At 42.2% G+C, this 25877-nt stretch overlaps 1 pseudogene; it reads left to right on the forward strand.

Annotated features, from left to right (window-relative positions):
• Positions 1-21911, forward strand: part of LOC122460167 — a 33681-nt pseudogene extending 11770 nt beyond the window's left edge.
• The last annotated feature ends 3966 nt before the right edge of the window (positions 21912-25877 follow it).

Raw genomic sequence — 25877 nt, forward strand, 5'->3', positions numbered from 1 at the left:
AATGGTCGGAGATACATTTCAGACTTATGAAAAATTCGAGTTACGCAACGCGTTCCGGAACGGAACACTTGCGTAAGTTGGGGAACGTCTGTATATAGTCAGTTGATTAAATTACTTATCGTTTGAGATTCAGACTTCCTGTCTCTATAGTCCAGTAAACCATTGAAATGTATTCTCAGATAAAGATCCTTTTCTCCTTCTAGGAAGGGACGCCATGTTGTCTGGTGAAGACTTCATGCTGATTCCTCCCCAACTGGTGATAATTGAGACATTATCTCCTCCCCTTGTTAGCTTAATGGTTTTGTTTACCTTTTGAATAAATGCACCTTCATTGGCTCTGTCTGACAGCCAGGCTGGTCAGACAAACAAATACACTGTTCTATTAGAGCAGACTGGGCATATGCACTGCTTTCCAAACACATAACTCTAGCATATATTCATAACTTTCTATGCACCAGGTACCTATATCATGCAAGAATGTTAATGATCAGTGAGTTATTAGTTTTGCACTGATATCTTACACAACATCATAATCTATATCTAAAAGGTAAGTGTGTTAGGTGTAGTAAGTATGTCAGGCCTGACAAGAGCTGCTGCAAAGAGTACTGAACACAACATCATAATCTGTATCTAAAAGGTAACAGTGTGTTAGGTGTAGTAAGTACGTCAGGCCTGACAAGAGCTACTGCAGAGAGTACTGAACCACCCAATGGCCTCTGTCGCAACCTACTATATCATGGTCTGGAGGTTAGAACAAGGACTTATTAACTAGGATTGTATTCTAGGCTCTTCCACATTGGGGTTTAGTGGAGCTGCAGATACCCAGCCACTAAAAATCAGACCACTTTGCCCAAGTTTAGGCACCCAGGTTTCAACTTCCAGAGGTAATTCAATATCAAAAATTCACAGAAATTCATGGAAATATTTGGAAGGCTTTAAACAAGCTTTTTGCTATAGATATCTTTGTAAAAATATAATCAAAACTCTTTGGGTATAATTGGCTTAGCAAAATGGGACAAAATAGAACTCTTGTTTCAAAGTAAGATCCAACAAGACCAGTTTTGTCAAGACTGCGGAATATTTTGGGAGCCTCAGTCACATGGATGTAGCATGCTACACACAGTGGGATCACATGCTACATCCCACTGAAAGCAAAGTGTCTTGTCACAGGCATTAACTATCATTCTGTTTTTAGATTGATCCCCTTATTGGTACTGTTGGGTTTGGCTCTGGTTTACATGGCTGGGCATTTACTTTGAAGCAGTTTGCTGAGATGTATGTGGCCAAATTTGCTGCCAAAGGTGAAAAAGCACAACTCCCTCCGGCCGAACATTCAAAGAAAGTAGAAGATATGATGAAAAAACTTTGGGGAGAAAAGTGAGTGATGAAATACACATGTATACATAGGCACATGTTTAGATACCACAGCGATAGGCTGTTCAGGAATATCTTAATGAAGTATACATCTTTAGCACAGTGGCTTGGTTTAAGAACTCATATTTAGGACCCTATCAAATTCAGTCATGAAAAATGTGTCAAAAACCATGAAATCTGATCTTTTGGGTACTTTTACCCTGTACTGTAAAAGTATACAAAAGTATACAGCGTTTCTCAAACTGGGGCTCCTGACCAAAAGGGGGTCACAAGCCTCTTGTCAGGGGGTTGCGGTATTGCCACCCTTACTTCTGCACTGCCTTCAGAGCTGGGTGGCCAGAAAGCAGCAGCTGCTGGCTGGGTGTCCAACTCTGAAGGCAGCACTGCCACCAGCAGCAGCCCAGAAGTAAGGGGAGCATGGTATGAATGCATCCATGAAATTTGCTATTTATGCCATGACCAACTTGCAAAAATGTGTGATTACTCCACAATTTAAGTGGACCCCTATTTATAGTTCAACCAGTCCCCACAAGGGGTCCCATTTATTTACTCCACAGGGTACTCACTGGCCCTCCAGGCCCCAACCCCAGTACAGTCTCTTTCTTTCAGTAGTCCAAAATACCACAGTGTATTTGAAAACAGAACACAGACTCTCACTGTCTTGACCCCAGTTTCAGCTAGGCACAGCTCCATCCTTCCTGAGGATTCTGTCTGCTTCCCATTACCTCCTGCCTGGAGTCTGTCCTTCTCTGCAGGCCATTTCAGGTAGGCCTTTGCTATCTGTCCCCTGCTTCTTGGGCAGGATCTCTCCTTGCCTTGAAAGCTTTCTCCTGAACTTCCTTGGCTTAGTATCAGGCTTCCTGCCTCTAGCAGTCTCAGTTGCTCTCTCGTCCACCATCTCCAGGAGTTGCCTGCTGACTTTATATAGAAGTCCCCTGATTTCTCTTAGGTGGGGCTGATCTTGTAATCAGGGCTGGCTTAGCCCCAGGCTCTCCTGCCCCTGGGCAAGACACCCTGTTCCAGTATATATATTTAATCCAGACAGTTTGTGGAGAAGTAGCTTATGCCTTTACAAAAAATAAATGTTAATGAGCAGCCTGAAGAACTAGACATAGTTAACATGTATGGCTCAACAATATGTCTATGTGCATGTGTGTGTGTGTATATATAAAACTATTAGGAATACTACACGTATGTGATACAAATATTCCAGAGGGGGATTCTGATGGCATAAACCATGGTGGGGTGGGAGAGAGAGAGAGACTGGATTGTTGCCAGAACTTTAGAATGGAATTTGCTTTTATTACAATATGTGGATAAAATGAATGTGCAGCAAGTTAGATTATGGGCCTAATCCAAAGTCCACTGAAATCAGTTGCAGTCTTTCTATTGAATTCAGAGGGCTTTGTGTTACCCAGGGTTTTCGGAACCCAAAGCAGTGGTAACTTAAATATTTCTCTCCAGGCAGTGTCAGGAATAAATCAATGGGGATACAGTTCCTCTGTCTGCTAAATGATTGGTACAAACCAGAGTGCTTTTTTCTCAGGTGTTAAACCCACACATATATATGCTGTAACGGTAGGTTCAGAGTATCCCAAATATTATAGTTACCCAATGTTTGAAATGGTTTCACATGATCAACAGCTAGGCTTCCGGGGGGGCCTCCTTTTGTCCAGCTGTTGGGGAGTTTAGGTGTCAACTCCTTGCCTGAAGAAAAGCTTCCTTGGACTGTTCCAAAGTGTATTCTTTTGCTTAATTTTTTATAGCTAACTTAAACAAAGCATAACTCATAGTGACTCCTAGTGGGTCGCCAATTTTCTTAATTTTAGCAAACTACTCATTATTTCTTATTAAAGCATTTCTGGTATTTCTAGTTATAACAACAATAAAATTTATATGTCAGGAGCACTTAAAACCAACGTTGGCTGTCCAACCATTCCTTTCATTTTCATGATATGTTACCGTTTTGTCCCATCCTCCGATTCTGATTAGCAAAACTGCAATCATGCAGCTGTTTGGCCTTGCCTTTCAGAGCCCTAAAATTATTTCTAGCTATGTGGTATTTGGTTTTCAGCTGTAAGTGGCTGGACACACAAAATGGCTGACTTCAGTAATATCAAGTTCTGGGGTTACATTTGGACCATGCCTTATAGCAGGAGGAATGATTATGCACAGATGAATTATAACTGCATTGTTTGGAAGTTACAGGCTAATTATTAGAAGATGTATTAATGCTTAGAAAGAAATTTTCAGGTGAAAGGCACTATGGTGCAAAAGTGCAAAGTGCTTTACAGATGTTAAATAAAATCTAATATTACTCCATGACTAGGGCTATACCAAATTCACAGCCATGGAAAACACATCATGGACCGTGAAATCTGGTCTCCTGCCGTGAAATCTAGTCTTTTATGTTTTTACCCTATACTATACAGACTTCATTGGGGAGACCAGGGTTTCTCAAATTGTGGGTCCTGACCCAAGAGAGAGTTGCAGGGAGGTCACAAGTGTATTTTAGGGGTGTTGCAGTATTGCCACCCTTACTTCTGCACTGCCTTCAGAGCTGCTGCTGCTGACTGAGGGTCCATCTCTGTATGCAGCAGCGCAGAAGTATGGGTGGCAATACCATACCATGCCGTCCTTACTTCTACACTGCTGCTGGCGGCAGCTCTGCCTTCAGAGCTGGGCTCCTGGCCAGCAGACGCTGCTCTCCAGCTGCCCAGCTCTGAAGGCAGCACCACCGCTAGCAGCAGCACAGAAGTAAGTGTACAGTACTGTGACTCCTCCACAACTCCTTTTTGGGTCAGGATCCCTACAATTACAAAATCCTGAAATTTCAAATTTAAAAAGCTGAAATAATGAAATTTACAATTTTTTCAATTGTATGACCATGAAATTGACCAGAATTGACTATGAATTTGAGATAAGCAAGTTTATGGGAATATTTAGCATAGAGTTGAGGTGATTTAGCCAAGATAACAAAAGGTATTTTAGGTAGACCTGAGATTAGAATTCAGGAGTTCCTGGCACCCAATTCTTTGCTCAAGCCACTAGATCAATTCTGGTGATTGAAAACACAAATCTAATCCCAGTGCATGGGTATCTCTTACAAAACAAAAACACTTGCTTCCTGTACTTCTTTTATCCAAAGCAACTAACTCTTCTCCCTATGAATGTAACAGTTCTGAAATGTTCCAAGTAGGAATCTCTCCTTTTCCTACTATTTTAGTGCCCCGTACATAATTCAAGGTGTTCCACACTGAAGCACAGTCTTGTTCTCAGAAAGTGATTGATCAGTAGAAATCTTGAAAAGTTTTCAAACCATGGATGATTATCATCTCTTCAAATACTTTTCCTCTAAGGTTCAAACCAGATGAGTAAAGCACCTTAAACCAGTGGCGGATTAACGCATGGGCCCATGGAGCTCATGTTCAAGGGCCCTGGCCTATCTGGGGCCCTCCAGAGGGGCACTGGAACCTGTTGTAGTAGGAAGAGAGCCTGAGACATAAGCCCTTGTATTAGAGGCCTGGTATGAGGCAAGACCTGCTTACAAAATTTGGCAAGAACAGGGCTAATAATGCAGAAGTACACATTCCTAAGACATGGAGTACTTATGCAAACATATTCCGATATTAGGTGGTACCAGAACATCCCAATATTAAGGATGGTATATAAACATTCCCCAAAGATAACAGGAACACACTGGCCCCTTCTTAAGGATAAGGCTAGGATGACTGTATGTAATAGAGATGTTTTAATTGAACCAACATGTACTTGTATGTACATGTAATTGAACCAACAAGGTGATGGGTAATAGCCATGTCAGGGGGCAGTAACTAACTATGTCAGAGGCACTACAAACTTGTTTGTATCAGGGTATAAAGATGTATCTCAGAGGGAGTACTTTTGTCCAGCCGAGGGGGGAATGGAAAGTTCCGCCATTCACTGAGCTATGTCCATTGTCACAGGCATGTCTTAGTATTCTCGTCAAGTTTGCCAGGAGCTATTACCGTGCTTTGTTGACAGTAAACCTGGCCTGGTGCCTTCGTACCTTAACTGATCTTGTAATCATTGGGCCGTTCGCTCAAGGTCTGCTGTGCCGGATGTCTGCGCAGAGCTGGGGCACCACACAGGGAGAACACACACACGTAGCCGAACATATAACCACACCTGTGTAAAAGTGGGGGTGGGGCCACTGGTGCCAGAATGGTAGCTCTACCTCTACTCCTTTTCTTCTCCCATGGGGCCCCACCCATTGGCCCAGCCGGAAGTTGGAGCTGGGCTGTGGTAAGAGCCACCAAGGGAGCTTGGGTCGCTGTGGGGAGCCCCAGACCTTCCACCTACCTTGGGCAGGGGCTGGGGTACCTGAGAGCAGCCCCCAGCCCGTGTCCCCACTCCCCGGGGCGCGTTGCCCAAGTCTACTACATCCATGTCAAGAAGTGGGCAGGCCATGGCCACCCTGGCCCACCCAGTTCTGGTGCCTTTAGGCCCCTGGAGTGTGGGAGGTCCAAATGTTCTTTGTGCCCAGGGCCCAAATAATTCTTAATTCGCCTCTTCCTTCAACTTTTTATTTAGATATTTTGATCCAGCAACCGGAAAATTCAGCAAATCAGCCACCAGCCCAGATGGAAAGAAATTGCCACGGACGTTCTGCCAGCTCATTCTGGATCCCATCTTTAAGGTAAAACAAAAAGTTAATCTGTAGCTGCCTCAACTGGCATTTTCATCCAGTGGTATAAGTGTAGGATTCAGCCTAGAAAAAGACAGAGGCTCATTCACCAAACCTGGGCTCCATAAGCTGGTTATTTGTACAGCACACACCATGTGTGCAGTCCCTGCCTTCCAGAATTTATGATCTAGGTAAACTACATACAACAGCACAAAGTCTGAAAGAGGAATGGAATGTGGCACAGGTCTTGTTGTTCTCTATTAAAAAAAATTGTTAGTGCAGTGAATTTGTTTTAATAGACAAAAGAAATTATTTTGGTGTTATCCAAATCAAAGGTTTAGGAATTATCTTTCCTTGGGTTTAGAAAATACATTTGGTGTGACTGTCATCTTTCAGATCTTTGCTGGAAATCATGAATTTTGTTTTTTAGACAGAACAAAGAATTATTAACTAAAAACCTAAATTTGGAGACTGTGAGGACATTTTCAATCTGCATGTTACAGATCCACTGTTTACAGCAATATGTTGGAACAGATTTAAGATGTATAATGGTAAATCTTTTACCAACTTTTTTCTGTAGATCTTTGATGCTATTATGAACTTTAACAAGGAATAGACAGCCAAGCTGATAGAGAAACTTAACATCAAGCTGGATGCTGAAGATGGAGACAAAGAAGGCAAACCACTTCTGAAGGTATTTTAAAAAGATTTAATGCAATAATTCAGTTTGACTTTTTTCCTTTAACCCAACAAGTCAGGATTAATGGAGTTGCAACATTTGCTGCTGGTCCCCTTCTATTTTTGCTACGCAGCACAGCCTTCTAGAATACTTTATGGGCCTTAGAAGGACCTACCTTACTTGTCAGTTGCAAATCTCAAAGTTTATCAACTAATCATAGGAGGCAAACAAAGACAACCTTGTGTATCTAGAATGCCACAGTTCACAATAAATTATCTGGAAGTGTTAGCTATTGAGATATGAGAACAGGATTTGAGTCTGATACTGCACAACCAAACAGAGGCATATTGGTTAAGAGGGAGAGAACTTAGATTACACATTCAGATAAGCAATAAATAAATAACTGAAGAAAACTGCTAATGCAACGTGTATATATATTTTGCATCGGTTGCCTTGAGAACTATAACTTTTTCAAAGTTGCCTGTGCACATTCCCACATATGGGGTGTGCTGACATGTCCACTGAGCTTTGAGAAATGTCTAGAAAAGCAGTGACTATTGGGACCTCACAGGTACCGTTTTGCAGCACTTAGTGGTCAGAGCAGAGGCTGTAAGAAGCTTTATCTCAGTTATTCTCCTAAACCCCAGAATCCTTAAGGGTATAAGACTCCATGGAATAGGGAAAGGCAGGCGGGTAGTGTGGCTGTGCAGAGCCAGCCGTCACAAAGAGCTGCAATTACTACTGTAGAGCACAGAATTAATAACTCATAGAAATGTCATGAATAATGGTGTAATTGGGTCTCCTTTCTACAATTTTCCACAACTGATTAGTTATATTTGATGGCAAAACTATAGAAAAGTTAGTTATATGCATGGTTTGTCAATAAACATTAAAACTGCTGCTTCCATTCACAGCTTCAGAGTTTAATGTGGCCCGAAGCATAGCTTCCTCCTGAAATGTAGTACACCAGCTTGAAAAATGAGTTTTCAGAATGCTCCACTTGAATAATTCAAATGTTAATTATTTTCATTAAAAAAGAAAAAAAACTGGCAATGAGTGTAATAACTGCTTAATTAGATTAAAGTCTTTTGAACTTTTAAATGGTCCCAGGAGAGCTTTGATTAATTGTCCTGGTATTTCCCCAACTCTGTTTTTGGCTAGTGTGTAGAAGGGCATTAGTTATTTCTGGGGTCAGTTGTTATGTTTATCACCTCAAGTAAAGTTTCAGAGAGGATGCAACATTTGTGTTTCTCAGGCTGTGATGCACCACTGGCTGCCTGCTGGAGATGCCTTGCTTCAGATGATCACCATGCACCTGCCTTCCCCTGTAAAGGCACAGAAATATCATTGTGAACTTCTGTATGAGGGGCCACCTGACGATGAAGCTGCTATGGGTAAGGAGGGAGCTCTTTGACTTTGCAACTCTAACTACACAACGCCCATAGCAAAAATAAAAATACGTTGTTATACACGTTGGATGGAATAAAACTGACCAGCTGACAAGCCACATAAATCTGGCTCAGAGTTGGTTATTACATTGTGCTGGCCTTTTCTTTATTTAATTTGTTCCATTACTCTGTGTTTGTATGGTGCCTAACATAGTGGGGCTCCAAACTGGTTGAGGTCTCTAAGTACTACCACAATACAATTGTTCAGTAATAATAATTCAGTGTTTTCATGCTGCTGCACAATCCACTTTACCTCCTTATGTGCTGGATGGTCTTGTGTGTGAAACTGCACTCTTTAATTCAGTCTCTGAGAATACATGGGTGGGATGAGTTTGGAGGATGATGTGCACTTAACCCTTGGATATACAGCACGAAGCAACACAACAGCAAGTATATCACTGCAGCATTGGTTATTATCAAATGTGGAATCCTGCTGTACCACCCGAGATATGACGTGTTAGGGGGCTGTGCAAGTACTCTCTCTTCCAGTCAGTTACCCAGGCTGGATTAGTTCAGAGCACATACCCACTTTGTGGAGTTCTGATTTATTAAATCACTTCTTTAGTTGCTGGAAATTCATGCACACTCTGGCTCCATATAAGAGTCTTGATAGGTTTTCTTGCCTCTATTCAGAAGGCGCTCTTTCCTAGAGTTGGGTTTGTACTTCAGATGGTTTCTCCCAAGCAGGAATTCCCCAGCTCCCTTCTTGGAGCTGTGGTTATAGCTTAGGCCAGCTGTAGAGCCTTACCCAGGTGCTCCTTTTCCCCAATTAGTCCTCAGGTTCAGCAGGCAGGCCTTCTGCTGTGAAAGAGGCAGTATATATGCTGATCCCCTTCCTAAGGATCATTCCAGTTAGCTGGGAGAGAGGAGTTCCTTGTCCCACCCACTCTGCAAGGCTTCTGGTCCCTTAAAGAAATGGTAATGGTATGTCCTCCCAACACTAATTCCCAGAACCGCTTTCTCTCTACCAATATCTCCTAGGGTCCTTGTATATATCAGACCTCCCAAAATCTTAAAAGGCCAAAACATGTGATGGGGATGGGTTGATATGTAGGCCTCAGAATGCCTAATGGGGCAGACTACCCCCTCACAGTGGGATCATGCTGAGATGTCTTGGTTATTTGTATCATACCATACCTGGAGAATCATGATGGGCACCTGCTCCTCCACTTCCAAACTCCTTATGTGGAGTCCCATATTAAACTATCATCACCTGCATCTTGTTCAACATCTGTATGAAGCCATGAAGGGAAATTGTGCATTACCATTACATCAGAGGCAAATGGTGCCATCTACCAGCTATCCAAAGGCTTAGCTGAGAACAGCAACTGGTTAAAGAGTAAATGGCTGAGGCTGAACCTGGGAAACTGAGACTGTCCAGAACTCATTGTCTCTATAATATTGCCCTTCATTGATGGTTTCTTCCTTTAGGTCATGAAGACAGTCTGCAGCTTCAGTGTCCACCTGACATTTCACTGCTTTTAGAAACCCAAATAAATATGGATCCAAAACCCATCTAGATTTGGCAAGAAGATAGCGCAGCCTCCTGTCAGATCTGGACTTAGCCACAGTGAACCAGGCATTCATGACCTCCAGACTTGATTTCTGAAACTCTCTGTACCTATGCCTGAAACAGGTGACCACTTTAAAAAAAAAATCAGTTGGTCACTAATGTCAGGCAGTCTCTTCTGTACAGACCACTGGCAACATGTCACTTCCCTGCACAGTGTGCTGCTTTGGTTCCTGGTGAGTCAAAATCAAAGTTTTTGCCCTCCTCTTCAAGATCTACGTCCAAATAGGCCAAGTTACATGAGGGACCACCTCATTCTGTGATCTTGGCTTTCCATAACACGTGCGTTCTACTGGAGCATGGAACTTGCAACCAGAAAAGTAAAACTTGTGCTTGCAGGAGACAGAGATTTATTGATGACTGGCCGAATTGTGGAACTCACACATGGAAGACATAATGTTGACCACAAACCACCATGTCCAATGAGCAGAAACCAAAACCCACTCCTTTGAGCTAGTCTACCACATTATACACCTGCCACACACATACACAGACCTGTGATCTCTGGACTGGAAAGTAGGAGAGCTGTTAATTATAACTTTAAGCATTCTTAATTTTGGGAGGCATTCACAACAATGGGTACCATATGAAAAACAAGGCTTATAAAGTGGAAGGGGAAGGAAATGCTCAGTAAAGTGTTAGGCCTAGTTTTAAACAGCTTTTGAAGACTCATTGAAATGCATTGTTTTACTATAGGTGTCAAAAACTGTGATCGCAAGGGCCCTCTAATGATGTACATCTCCAAAATGGTCCCCACATCTGATAAGGGACGTTTCTATGCCTTTGGAAGAGTCTTCTCTGGTATTGTTTCCACTGGACAGAAAGTTCAAATCATGGGACCAAACTACACACCTGGCAAGAAGAAAGATCTCTTCATAAAATCTATTCAAAGGTAGATGGAAATAGTTTGCTTCTGTTGAAGAAGAATGCATGCATGCAAAAAAAAAAAAAGTCAAGATGCTTGCAAAGCCTATTTTTGGGAACCTAATAAAAGGAGGATTGTTTACTTTTGTCAATGAAAATACCAGATTTGTACGATTTTTTTGACTTACATAACAAAATGAGTATCGGAGGGAATGTAGGCAAATAAAAGGCAGTTATAGAAACTTCCTAAGATTAAAAAAGGCATAGTTTCAAGAGATATATAAGGATCGTTACCCAACCTCTGTCTTTATAGAGCCATTTTGACGATGGGTCGTTATGTTGAGCCCATTGAGGAGGTACCTTGTGGCAACATTGTTGGTCTAGTTGGTGTTGACCAGTTTTTGGTGAAGACGGGTACAATTACCACTTTTGAGCATGCACACAACATGCAAGTGATGAAATTTAGTGTTAGCCCTGTTGTACATGTTGCTGTTGAAGCAAAAAACCCTGCTGATCTACCAAAACTAGTTGAAGGTCTAAAGCATCTGGCCAAGTCTGATCCCATGGTTCAGGTGAGTGTTAGTGTTCAGGTGAGTGTTAGTTTTAGAATTGCTGGTTTGCAGTGGAGTACTGCTGAGGGACTAGACTTTACTCAAATAGATACTTATTCACGATAGCTTTCATAATCTGATGTTTAGAATCTGCAGCCATACCACTTACATTGTAATCATATGAGACTGAAGAAGCTAAGCAGGGATGGGCCTAGTCAGAACTTGGATAGGAAGTCTCTAAGGAAAACCCAGGTTTTGCAATGAGTAGTATTGGTTATTCATTACGCAGCAGTCTTCCCTCTGATTTAGAATTGAAATAATGTCCCAGCATGATGTTGGGAGTTGCTTATCTTTCAGATGAGATTGTAAAACCGAGATCCTGACTACCTGTCATTACAGATTTTCCAAGTGTGGGGATGTGGGGATGTTATTAGTCTTAGGGTATGTCTACATTACGAAATTAGGTCGATTTTATAGAAGTCAATTTTTAGAATTCGATTTTATACAGTCAATTGCATATGTCCACACTAAGCGCATTAAGTCGGCGGAGTGCGTCCTCACTACCATGGCTAGCATCGATGTACGGAGCGGTGCACTGTGGGAAGCTATCCCACACTTCTCGCAGTCTCTGCCGCCCATTGGAATTCTGGGTTAAGCTCCCAATGTCTGATGGGGCAAAAACATTGTCGCGGGTGGTTTTGGGTACATGTTGTCAGTCGCCCCTCCCTCCATGAAAGCAAAGGCAGACAATTGCTTTGCGCCTTTTTCCCTGGGTTACCCGTGCAGACTCCATACCACGGCAAGCATGGAGCCTGCTCAGCTCACCATCACCACTGCTATTGTGGGCAAGTCTACTGTGGGGGCTGCTGTGATCCAAGTAGCCAATGCAATCATTGATGTTCTGTTATCAAAGGTAGTGACTCTGGGAAATGTGTGGGCCTTTTTAGATTTTAGGTGCATCATATTCCTGTCCTTTGTCGCTGGTGAAGAAGTCTTGCAGCCGTACATTCCAGTCCGGTTGGCGTTGTAACACCCCATAGCACTTCTGTGGTTGACACATGTAACAGCTCCAGGGCTCTTGCTCTTTTGCCTTGGCCAAGGTACCTTGCCCTACCAGAACCTCCAAGCATTCGACACAGAAGCACCTTCAGCAGCTGGGATTGCTACAAAGCAGCAGCTCCTGGGTGCCTTCGCAACAGATGGTGCAGTAGGACTGGTAGCCATCCTCGGACATGTAGTTTGGCCTGGGGTTCTGGTAATGTCTTCCCTGCCCGGCTCCTAGCAACTTCCAGGGCATGGTGGACAGCTCCACCGCTTCCGCTGCAACTCTCCTCTTCTGCTCTCCTGAAAGCTTCTACCTTAGCTGCTCTCCCAGCTGGCAGCACCACATGGTTGCACCTATCCCACCCTACCCCTTGCTCCCATTGCTCATGAAGCCTGGACAGTAGTAAAGAGCAGTTCAACTATAGGCGGAACAAGTGCAGAATGGTGGTAGAATGTGCCTTTGGACGTTTAAAAGCTTGTGGCACTATTGGTCAGACCTCAGCGCAACCAACATTCCCATTGTTATTGCTGCTTGCTGTGTGCTCCATAAAATCTGTGAGAGTAAGGGGGGGGACGTTTATGGCGGGGTGAAAGGTTGAAGCAAATCGCCTGGCGTCCGATTTTGAGCAGCCAGACACCGATTAGAAGAGCACAGGTAGGCGTGCTGCACATCGGAGAGACTTTGAAAACTAGTTTCATGACTGGCCAGGCTTCGCTGTGAGAGTTGTCAGAGTAGCAGCCGTGTCTGTATTCGCAAAAAGAAAAGGAGTACTTGTGGCACCTTAGAGATTAACAAATTTATTTGAGCATAAGCTTTTGTGCATCCGATGAAGTGAGCTGCAGCTCACGAAAGCTTATGCTCAAATAAATTTGTTAGTCTCTAAGATGCCACAAGTACTCCTTTTCTTTTTGTGACAGTTGTGTGTGTTTCTCCTTGATACAAACCCGCCCCCTTTGTTGATTTTAATTCCCTGTAAGCCAACCACCCTCCTCCCTTCGAAATAAAGTAACTATTGTTTTGAAACCATGAATTCTTTATTAATTTTTTTAAAAATGAGATAACGGACTAGGTAGCCCAGGTGGGGTGGAGGAGGAGGGAAGGACAAGGCCATGTTGCTTATTGTAGCCATATTAAAAATCAAACTGTTTGAATGACAGCCTTCTGTTGCTCAGGCCATCCTCTGGAGCACTCAGTGTTCTTGGGCGTCTGGGTGAGGAGGCTATGGAACATGGGGAGGAGGGAAGGCAGTTATACAGTGGATGCAGCGGGGGTCTATGCTTTTGTTGGCTTTCCTGCAGCTCCAACAGATGCTTCATCATGTCCGTTTGCTCCCCCAACAGACGCTTCATCATGTCCGTTTGCTCCCCCATTAGCCTCAGCATCGCGTCCTGCCTCCACTCTTCGCACTCACTTAATACTTTCCTGGCCTCTGCCACTGAATGCCTCCATGCATTAAGCTGTGCCCTATCAGTGCGGGAGGACTGCATGAGCTCTGAAAACATGCCATCCTGAGTGCGGTTTTTTTGCCTTCTAATCTGTGATAACCTCAGGGATGGAGATGATAAGGGGAGTGTAGAAACATTCTATGCTCGACAATCCTGGGGGGACTATATGGTCACCTGTGCTGCTGAGTGCTACTGACTTCGCCATGCTGACCAAACAGGAAATGAAATTCAAAAGGTCCCGGTGCTTTTCTTGTGTATCTGGCTAGTGCATCAGAGTTCAAAGTGCTGTCCAGAGCGGTCACAATGGAGCACTCTGGGATAACTCCCAGAGGCCAGTACCGTTGATTTGCATCCGCACTACCCCAAAGTTGACCCAGCAAGGTCGATTTTAGCGCTATTCCCCTTGTCGGGGAGGAGTACAAAAGTCGATTTTAAGAACCCTTTAGGTTGACAGAACGGGGTTCGTTGTGTGGATGCAGTCATTTTTAAATCGACCTAACACAGCTAAATTCGACCTAACCCCAGGGCTTAGTGTCTGGCTAAATTAGGAGGGGCAGTTTCTGCCTGTCTGAATTCCATATACAGTTCCAATGTTTTATGGAGCGCTCTTCACTTCCTATCCTAAGCTATTGTGTAGTTTTGCTGTATGATGTTAGACCACCTGCAACATTTCATTGACGGGTGAGGTGATTCATTGTTAAGTCATTGGGATGAAAGGCACTTCATAAATGTAATGATATTTGGTTAATCTCCACAATAACAGCTATTACTAAGCAATTTTGGAAAAAATCAGTCACAGAATAATCTAATAGAAAATGCCTGTGGAATGTTCTGATTTAAATTAATTTAAGAAAATATATTATTTTACTCTTACACAACTAGTATTTCATGTTCTAGTGTACTATTGAAGAGTCGGGTGAGCATATCCATTGCTGGAGGTGGTGAGTTGCATCTAGAAATTTGTCTTAAAGATCTGGAAGAAGATCATGCTTGCATTCCAATCAAGGTATAAAAGGCTTCTTTTGTGTCTATATCTGCAATGTACAGAAGATGATTACACATTAAGGATGGGATTTTCAAAGGGTACTTGATGCAAATTGGACACCTAACTTCCTTATGCTTCTTTGAAAATACCATCCTAATTTCAGACATCTTCATTTGCACTAAAACTTATTTGGCCATGGAAAAATATTTCTGTTACTAGGATTCCTTCTCACAGGATATTTTCCATATTTATAAGTCCTGAGGGTTTTTTCACAGAAAATCTTGGAATCAGAAGATAATGATTCTACTTGTCAATACAGCACAGTTCTTCAGCTGCATTTTATTGTCTCAATGAAATTAGCAGTCTGTGGTCTGTGTCAGGGAACATTTGTACTAGTGAATGAAACTGACTTTAAAGTCTGCCTTGAACAAAATTACTCCTGGGGGAGTTCTGCACCAAAAAATTAAAAATTCTGTGCACAATATTTTAAAATTCTGCATATTTTATTTGTCAAAATAACACAATATAATCACACCAGTTTCAATTATTTTGATAATTTATTTCAAAATACCTGTCAGCAAGTATGTCTGTAACAATACAGACAAAAAAAAAGTTGCAGGAAATGTTTTTTGACAAATAGATTCCTTACTAGGCATATTAATACAGAATTTTGGGTAATTCATTTAAATTACAATACAGAAAAGTTTTTCCTGCACCCCTCAGAAGCAGTGCAAAGGCGTGGGGAAGCTAGGGGTAATGGAGGAGCTGAGGCAGAGGGAAGGAGCCTTGGAGTGAACCCTGCAGGACTGTTGGGTGTGGGTGGGAAAAGTATGGAACAGTTTCTTTTTGGGGAGAAGGGGATTGTTAGAGAGTTGGGAAGCCTCCCCCATACAGACCCCAGCTGACCTCGAGCCTCTCCCATTCAGTCAGGCACATCTGCCCCTATCACCATGTGGTCCTGGAGTCCCCCTCCCATTTAGCCCCTGGCTCAATACTGTCACCCCACTTGCTCCTGAGCCTGCACCCCAGTCTGTCCACCCCACTAGCCCTTCTGAACCTCAGTCTGTGACACACACCCCAACAGCCCCATGTGCCCCACTCTGCCTCTGAACCTGGTTCCACAGGCAGGTTGCTATGATGAACGCCATTTCTGTGGGTCTGGCACCACAGCAGCCTCTGGTGGTTGAAAGGCAGGACTTCATGGGTAGAATGTATTTTTGGGGGTGGGGGAGGAATCTCCACCGGACATGATTACTCTCTCTCTGCATGTGTGCACACGCGCAGTGGCATAGAATTCCCCCAGGAGTACAAAATAAAACCTGCTGCCTAAGGCAAAGAAATGATTTAGAACCTTGTTATAAAAAGGGCAAATAATACAAATGTGGGAATGACGGGACATAGTAGGTTCCTTTTGTAATTTTAGTGTAAAATGTTGGATGTTCACTATTACAATTTTATTGGAATTTATTTGCTGCCTTGCAGAAATCAGACCCAGTTGTATCTTATCGTGAAACAGTCAGTGAAGAGTCGAGCCAGATGTGCTTATCCAAATCTGCCAATAAACACAACAGGCTGTATATGAAAGCTCGGCCCTTCCCTGATGGCTTGGCAGAGGACATAGACAAAGGAGAAGTCAGTTCCCGTCAAGAACTGAAGCAGCGTGCCTATTACCTGGCAGAGAAATATGAGTGGGATGTTTCTGAAGTTTGTAAGATCTGGTGCTTTGGACCTGATGGAACTGATCCAAATATCTTGGTCGATATCACCCGGGGTGTCCAGTACCTAAATGAAACCAAAGACAGTGTTGTTGCTGGCTTCCAGTGGGCAACAAAAGAAGTAAGTATGAATAATAGTTTACATGCAGGATATTATTAGATATTAAAAATCTCTGACATTATCCAAACATCTTTTTAGCTACTGATGGAATATATAAGTAACATTTAGGAAAAGACAACTTATTTATTAAACTGTTAGGAAATTACACAAAAACTATGAACAGTTTCAGCAAAGAACAGAAAAAAAAATGAAATTCTATTTAGATGAAAGATTTCTAGTGATTGTAAATGCATGGAATTCCTCCACCCAAATATTATAGTTTGCAATCTGCGAGTGGCTGAACTTTGATTCCAAGTGCAACTTTGTTGTGAAAATGCCTGTGTTCTTAAAACTTGCATTTCCATGTTGCAATGAATAGTTCTTCTATTCCTTCAGAGTATCTGCTCAGTACCAAAAGGAGTGTTCATGACTTTTAAGTTGAAGGTCAAGGTGTCAGTGTAAGCACATCGTCAAGTATATTTCCAAGTGAACTCCCATATCTGTAAAAACGTTCAAAGTAGTAAAAAGTGACTATCAAATCCACCATTTTCCTTTCAATTCTGTAAAAGGTCATTGACTCTCTTGCAGGGTGTGTTGTGTGGGGAGAACATGAGGGGCATTCGTTTTGATATCCATGATGTTACTCTGCATGCCGATGCGGTCCACCGTGGTGGTGCACAAATTCTTCCCACTGTCAGAAGTGTCCTGTATGCCTCTGCTCTTACAGCACAACCCAGACTTATAGAGCCCATCTATCTTGTGGAGATCCAGGTATGTAAGAGGGTGAGCTAGTGGAGACATGAAAGGAATGTAATTGTACAAGTATTGTTAAGAAAGTTGCACTTGCTGTGGTTTTGGGTTTTTTTAGAAGTTGGTCCTGTGTTCTGAGGATGGTAGAGTTGGAGTTTTGTGTGTCTGGAACAGGATAAAGAAAAGGAGTACTTGTGGCACCTTAGAGACTAACAAATTTATTTGAGCATAATGCATCTGATGAAGTGAGCTGTAGCTCACAAAAGCTTATGCTCAAATAAATTTGTTGGTCTCTAAGGTGCCACAAGTCCTCCTTTTCTTTTTGCGAATACAGACTAACACGGCTGCTACTCTGAAACCTGGAACAGGATAGAGTTTGAGCAGTGACAGCTACATACATTGGGTTAAATCACACTGTTCTTCATGAACTGTCAGTGCCACTCAGGGAAACTAAGAAATTGTTCTGCCTTTCTCTTCTGTCCTTTATTACTAAAGACATTCAAGAGAAAACAGGGGTAACTGAACCCTTGAAAAGAGAGTCTCCATGCAAGTGTCCTGAGGATCTAAACCATAGCAGAAAAAAGGACAGTATAAGCAGTTCTATTTCTAAATATATCTCTGTATACTTAAACAGCAGTTTTTCTAGAGTTTTGACCTACTCTGTGTCTACACTATGATCTTAAATCAACCTATATAGCCCCCAGGAGCACTTCCACCAACTGAAGAGGGGCAGGCAGCAGCCCAAGCTGGGAGGCTGGGTAGCAGACCAGCTGGGAGCTGGCTTTCTTATCAATTTCACAACTCCGACATAAGGAACACAGTGTCTACATAGACACTAAGCACTACACCCCTTGTGGAGATGGAGTTATGTCGGTACAGTAGGGCACATACATCGGTGGGAGCAAGGCTATAGAGTAGACACTGACATAGTTAGGTTGACATAAGCTGCCTTATGTCAACCTAACGCTGTAGTGTAGACCAAGCCTAACACTCACTTCTCTTGTTTTGTTTTGGGGAGAGTGGGGAGAGGAAGGGTTCAAATTACTTCGTTTGGTAAATGGAAGACCTCAGGAAATTTCTATTTGTATTAAAAGTATGCATTGCTTTCTACAGCAAAACACATACTGGTTTGCCTTTTTTTAAAAAAAACCCTCAAGTTCAATGCCTGCCATAATTTAGAAATGTGTAGTGGTAAAAATCCCCTGCCAGAAAGCACTCTAACAGTAGAGTTGCTTGAATCACATCACTTTCCTGCAGTCCCCGTGGCCAAGTGAGGGCATTGCAATGAACAATTGGATCTGCTTGCTGGGACTACTGCTGCAAAGCCCTTCTTTTTAGCACCTGTAGTAGTACCTTGACTGTTTTAACATAGCGTTATCAGTGTGTGTCGAGCATTCTTTTAAATAATTCCATTTACATATTTTACTTTAGTGTGCATTTAGTTTTAGACAAATGATGGGATGCCTATCACTGATCTGCTTTTTCATTAAAAGACGTAGAGAACTATTATTCTGGGGCAAAAAGTGAGCAGAAGTTCTTTACTGAACACACAACCTTTGGACAGTGCTGCACAAACATATGCTGCAGTGTGGTCTATTGCAGACATGCTGGGGATTGTACAACCTGAGATTGGTACAGAGGTTGGTGAGGAAACGCCTTGGAGAAGGGAGGCAGGCACACAGAGAGGTGGTTCCAGGGCGGGAGAAGAATCCAAAGGGATTGTCTGGTGCTAAGTTTAGTGCTGCTATGTTCAATGACCAAGCCACTGCTATTTGTATGTAACTTAGTAACATTTTTCTTCGTAGTGCCCCAAACAAGTGGTTGGTGATATCTATGATGTGTTGAACAGGAAATGGGGCCATGTCTTTGACGAATTCCAAATGGCAGGAACCCCGACGTTTGTGGTCAAGGCTTATGTACCTGTAAATGAGTCTTTTGGTAAGAAGGCCATATTGTCTTTAGCCAACTCCTTGTACCTTCCTTAAGTATGTCTGGATGGTGGGGGAGGGCTTCCAACAACGTGGCTGGGAGTCAATGAAATGGGAATTCTTACATCTGACTTCCTTCCTGCTGTTTTTTGCATCTTCAACTAATTGTGCTGACAGGCAGCCTTCTCCGCTGGGCTTTAATGTCTTCTTGGCACCCTGTGCGGACACATGCAACTTACTCTTCCCAGCTGAGGACATTCCAGGGTGACTAGGACCCTACTTCTGTCACTAAAGATATTTATTAAAATCAGGAATTTATGCTCTAGCAAACTTATCTAACACAGAGCTATACCAGCTTACCACAGCCAAGGAGGTAGCCTGATGTTTTAAACAAACAATCTACATAGCCTTACTGATTAACTTGATATTATATCCCTTTCCTTTCACTGCCCATAACTTGTCAATTTTCAGTGTGCTTTTTTTTTTAAATATATATAAACTGAAACTGCCCTTTTGCAGTGGGGATGTGTTCAGTAGTGAAGCTAGAGGCTTTGCCAGCTGTAGGGCAAGGGGACAAGATAACAGATAGGCTTTTGACATATGAGACAACTAGCTGTTGTAAGAAGCACATTAACTGGATAGTTCTGCTGAAATTATCAATATGAAAGGAGTATTTAAAGGATCATCTTTAGATTTCAGGAGTTAACATTGTATGGAGACAATTAACACATCAGAACTATTGTTTGTTTCTCTAGAGATTCAGACAGACAGTACATGGGTTTCTTTGTTTCCTATTTGGAAGGTGCCATTTGCAATCAGAAGTCTGAACTTTTTCTAATGATAGGATACATTGTGGAGGTTGCACATTATTCTGCACCTTAAGTCATAATCTAAACTAGAGCATCTTGTAGAAACCCAAATGCTGAAACAGTTGCTCCTAGATTTCCTTGGTATAGGTAAGGCTTGTCATTCTCAGCTGATGAACTGAAGATGTTCAAAAAACTGATATTTTCCATATAGCTCATACTAAGTTGCATTCCCAGGAGTACCGATATTGCAGTTGGTAAGGAGCTAGTCACATGGCTGAATTACTGCAGCTGGAAAAGAAAAAAAAGGAAGCAGTAGTTGTTTTGTGAAGAGGGAAAGGTGAAATAAGTCAGTCATCCTTCTTTAATAAATATACTTACATCCAAAGTAGTTCTGATGCATGTGAATCACTCATCTAGGGAGAAAGGGCAAAAATACACAAAAGGTATTTAAGTCCATCATTTAGGTATGTCTGCCATTCAGCTGCATTTCTGCTGATGGGCATGCATAAAAGCCAGCAGCACTCCTGACACTGGACCACAGCTCTTGCTGAAACTGCAGTTTTTCAGGCTAGTGTTCTTCACCTATCTCCCCATAGGGCCTGATGGTATAGGTACACTCAGAGCACACCTATAGGGTTAGCCCCCATCCATGGGACAGGTGTGTGTGTCCAGAATGCACAATAACCTAGGAGTCAGTACTCCCACCTGTGATGAGGGAGTAAGGTTCAAGTCCCCAGAATGGATTGAACCTGACTTGCCCTCAGCCCAGGTGAGTACCCTGGTTGTAATGGAGTGGTTCTCTTCTCCCCCATCCACCTCCTCTTCTTGGCATTTCACTCATGGCTAATTTAAGCAGCCCCCCCCCCCCCCTTCAGCTTGCTAGCTTCTGCGGTGCTTAGGTCTCCCCTGTGCATTGTACAATGAATACGGGTGCCTAAGTAGAGGCTGAGATTCCACCAGGAATTTAACCATTGCAATACAGTTACTAGTCGTTCAGTTGTAATTACAATTAGGTGAAAAGTAAACAAGAGGTTAATGTGTTTAGTTAGAAACCTGGAAAAAAAAAAAACAAGATGGTAAACTTCAGGCTGGTCAGTTTCCTAGAGGTTGTAATTGGGAAAGCACACGTACAGTACTGTACCATACAATACTTCCTAGCTATTGGAAAGGAAGGATGAGCTAGGCCTGCTCCACCCTATCCCCCAACCTTTTTTCTGGCTTCATTGCTGTTGCTTTCCACTAAGAAACAGCACAGAGCAAGAGATTGCATCAGGAGCACAAGCGGTAGGTGTGAAGGAAGGATTAGAGGTGCCTGACTCCTGTGTGAAGTAACCAGGTGCCTTGTGGGATTGTCACTGATGTTCTAATACAACACTGGCTATTTCAATTGTTTAAAGTGCTTTCTTATCATGCTCTTGCCCAAGTTGAGCTTAGCTTCTTGGTGTTTACATAGCTAGAAAGGAGAGGTTCTCTCTTGTACCGGAACTGGAGTTCGGTGTTTTGGGTCTCTGGGTATTCTGCTCTAGAGCCAAACGCACTTCAAGAATCTCACTCCATTGTGCCATTCTAGCAAAAACTATTCAATCCAAAGTAGGGCTTCCAACTCTGCCTAGACACAGCAGGTATGACTGGCTAATTATGCTTTCCTCCCCCCCAGGTTTCACTGCTGACTTGAGGTCCAACACTGGTGGTCAAGCTTTCCCACAATGTATCTTTGATCATTGGCAAATTTTGCCTGGAGATCCTTATGATGCAACTACTCGTCTTTGGCAAGTTGTGGCTGAAATACACAAGCGCAAGGACTTGATGGAGGGTATTCCACCTCTAGACAACTTCTTAGATAAGTTGTAACCACCTTCTCTGCTTATGTTACAATGCCCACTTTCACCTTATTACATTTTCTCAAACCCAGGAAGGAAATAGTAATCTTTGAGAATATCACATTGAATACAAACAATCCAGCACATTGCAATTATATTATGTTCATTGCAAAAATCTATAAAAAAAGTTGACTGACTAGAGAGGTTATTTTTGTAAGCAGGCCACACTGTAGTTACCTACACCTTTCACAAACAAGAGATTCTTTCCATTAACACGTAGTCTCTTTCTTAACTGTCCTGATGTACAAAACAGTGGAGGCAGCTGTTTTACTAAAGAATTATGCAGGAATTCTTAACTAAATTTAGGTTTTTCTTTTTAGTCCCCCGAAAGCTAATAATCTATTTCACTTACCCCTTTGAAAACGTACATGTTCTTGACGATATAGTGAAAATGATCTTAGAAACCAAGCCTTTTAACACAAGATTAAAGTTTTGAATGAACCCAGAATTATCTGTTTTGCTATTAGGGAAACTGAAGTAGAAAATTAGAAAAAACAGTCCCCAATTTCTTACTAGCCTGTTCCAATTTCTAAAAAAGAGTTTAATAATGTAACTAAAAAGGTGTTAGGGAAAGCCTTCTCCAGAGCTGCTCCAAATAATAGCCATCAGTTTGTGGGGGTGAGGCTAGTTTTGCTTTTATCTACTACTATTTTCTCTACACCTCAGAGTAGGTAATGTAGGGATTTAAAAAAATAAAAAGTGGTAGAAACTACTTTCCTCTAGCAGCTGAACAGTATCTGGCTCTGTTCAGTTCAATTAAGTTACACTCAAAGCAGGAAAACAGGTTCTTTTACAGTGGAAGCTAAATGGAAGTGCTCTTACCTTTCTCCATACATTTTATTACACTAAAAAAACCTCAATATATATCAATCTTGCTATGAAGCGAGGAACATGCTGAAGTACAAAGCCTTAAAAGTGTTCCCCCTTTTCCCCCTATTGCATGGGTGCAATTAGGGTACCCTATGCTGCCCAATTCAGCATGTTCTCCAACACTGCAAACTGTGTTCGCTAAAGTACTCAAAATATATAAACTTTCTACCAGAAGGGTTGGTATGGCTGACATGTCAAAGCAGTCTGTTAGAAACCATCCACAAATGTCGTCGCTAGCAGCTGCTGTATGTACATCTATATGGTATTAAAACCGTAGCCAGCTATAATTTGTCCATGGAAGTCTTTCAATTGCATTCATGGCTCTCGCTGTTCTGTTGCACCTGATATTTAGAACTATGCTTTCCTATTAATTGAATGTAAACCTTGCATATAGACTTCCATCAAAAAGTTTTGCCAGTTTTTAAAACAAAAAGCCCAACTTTGAAAAACTGCTGCCATAACTCATCTCTCATTCTACAATTGCCAGTTTGCAACTGACGAGGAAAACAGGGATGGACAAAATTGAATTACATTTGTCAAGCTAAAAATCACACACAGAGCTCAAACTTGACTTCCTCTCAGTGCTTGTAAACTTCTCCGAGAAGAGCGGTGTTTGAAAGTGGAGACTGCATTTGCCCCAATTACTTTAACAATGATCATTATATGGCTGAACAGCTCCTCTCCCCCTGCACCTGATTTATACTAATGAAGTATTTGCTATATATCAACTAGTGGTGCCAAGGAAATACTTCAATTCTGTTGTAAATTCCATTGCTCGGGCTCTCACAAAGAATGTACTGTTGAGAAACTGAGCACTGATGAAAGCATGAAAGCTGAGGGATTATCCCTTCTACTACAGCCTCTGTAGGGAGCTCTGTCTGTCAGGATACATTGGCTATCATGCACCCATGATGCAGCCCACCGTTACCTGCTGCGCTGAGTTGGAGTGGGTTTGTCAGGCGAGTCATTTTTTCTTTTCCCTGGTTGCAGAGCAGCCCTCTGGAGCCCCTTGTATAATAGTGTATCCCCATGGCAGTTCTAATTTATACCCTGCCCACAGCAGGTTTCCTGCCAACCAAGCACTGGACAGAGAGAAAAAGTGTGGCTTAAAGCCACCTTTTGCCTTGTGGGTATGTTTGGTGCTGGGACTCCTGGAGATGTGGCACAATCTGTCCTGTGGCTATGCGCTGGTGAAGTCCATTTCTCATTGCTGCACAGGCAGTTCTTCAAATCCAGTCCAGGTCAAAGGATTGTTGTGGGCTTTTGGCTCTCCCTCCATCCAGGTTTACATACTGTAAAGAATATTCACACAACTATACTGGTCAAACCAGAAATCACTTTTTGGACTGGGACTAAGGTAGTTATACCACACAACTTTGGCTTCTGGCAACTGAAGCCAATGCACTAGACTTGTCTCTGAGAACAAGCGAAAAACAGACTATACTAGTTGCTGTAGAATTGCAGGCATCACTGGCAAAAGCCTTCTGCATAAAGTTCTCAAATTGTGAGGGGACAGCTTGTCACTTCATTTCACTGCGGTGGTATGGATGTTCCAAGCAAGCATACGAGGCACAAGTACACTGTGCATACCCTTCCACCCTGCTCAAATGGAAGGGAGCACTGAACAAATCTGATCATAGGGAATTCTTAAGTATGTTTCCTCAGTTATCTGCTGCTCTGAGAAAAGGAAATCTTTCTTTCTAATTGAGCAGATACAACAGACTAGGAAATTCTAGAATTGCATATTGCAATTTAGTGCTTCACATGTTAATTTATGATCCACTGCATCAGAATGCCAGTCTTGGTCACTGATGTCTACTCCACCTGTCATATGCACAAGATACCTCAGGTGGCACATAACCAGGATTCACCACTGAATTTAGTCGGCTGGTTGGATCGTTAGTACCTGGCCTGGGCCAGGGAAGCTGAGTGTGTGTGACAAATACTGATCCATACCAGCATCTGCAAAGTACCAGGTGTTCTTAGTACAAGAGAACTTTTAAAAATATTGTTTATCTTTAGTGACTCAACATTAGCAGGACTATGCTATTTTTACTTCAAATATGCCATTAGTATAGAGAAAAAACTAATCCCCTAAAGAAAATTAGAAACAATAAGCAGCTTGGCTTTATTAACAAATCATGCCAGAAAAAACTTGCTCATTTAATAAGTCAACAGAAAAAAAGAGTAGGGGATGCACTATTAAGATTCACATGAACTGAAGACTGGCTGAAAGAGCATACAAAAAGCTACAAGTAGCAGGAATGCCGATAATTTGGGGTGGGAGTGGAGGATTGCAAAGAGATCTGAAATAAGCCCTGTTTTAACATCTCCTGTATTTACACTTAGTTCAAATACTATGGTAACAAGTGCCATGAATACGGCTTTCGGAAGGGATAAACCACACTGAACTAAATGCAACACTTCCTCATCTAGTATCAAAAATAAATAAAAGATATTAGGGAAGAGACAGGAAAGAATGAAAATGAGTTGTTAGGGGAAGAATTTTAAATATAGTCAATAGAAACACTATACTTGGAAAAGTTGCAATATCAAGATATACAGACAATACCAAGATTCCAGCTCTAAAGCAAAGCATTTCTTACCACTTTCCTGGTCTGTAACTCCTTCCAACATTCACCACTGAGAACATGCATAGAATACTGTGTAAAATTCTGGGTACCACCAAAGAAAATATCAGGGAAGAGGAAGGCAAAGATCAAAAATATTAAAGGGAGGGATTAGGAGGAAAGAATAATTATAGTCTGATCAGCAAACCCTTCTAGACATTATACACAATAGGACTGTTAAGAAACCTTGCATGATTTGGCCCTATATGTATATTTTGGCTAGGCAGGGACAGTGTCTACACCTGTTTGATGATTATCACAACAAAGAAACCCTCTAGTCTATCATGAAGTTTAACAAGGAGTAATGGGCTGAAAGAGTAAAGAAAGTTTCCCAAATGTAGTGTCAAACTGTGCAATAGCCAAAAAGGCAGGTGAAGCTGTTTGAATCATTTAAGGTTTCAGAGTAGCAGCCGTGTTAGTCTGTATTCGTAAAAAGAAAAGGAGTACTTGTGGCACCTTAGAGACTAACAAATTTATTAGAGCATAAGCTTTCGTGAGCTACAGCTCACTTCATCGGATGCTTGGTGGTTTTTCCACCAAATGCATCCGATGAAGTGAGCTGTAGCTC

The sequence above is a fragment of the Dermochelys coriacea genome, chromosome 5, assembly GCF_009764565.3.
Source record: "Dermochelys coriacea isolate rDerCor1 chromosome 5, rDerCor1.pri.v4, whole genome shotgun sequence".
Taxonomy (NCBI): Eukaryota; Metazoa; Chordata; order Testudines; family Dermochelyidae; genus Dermochelys; species Dermochelys coriacea.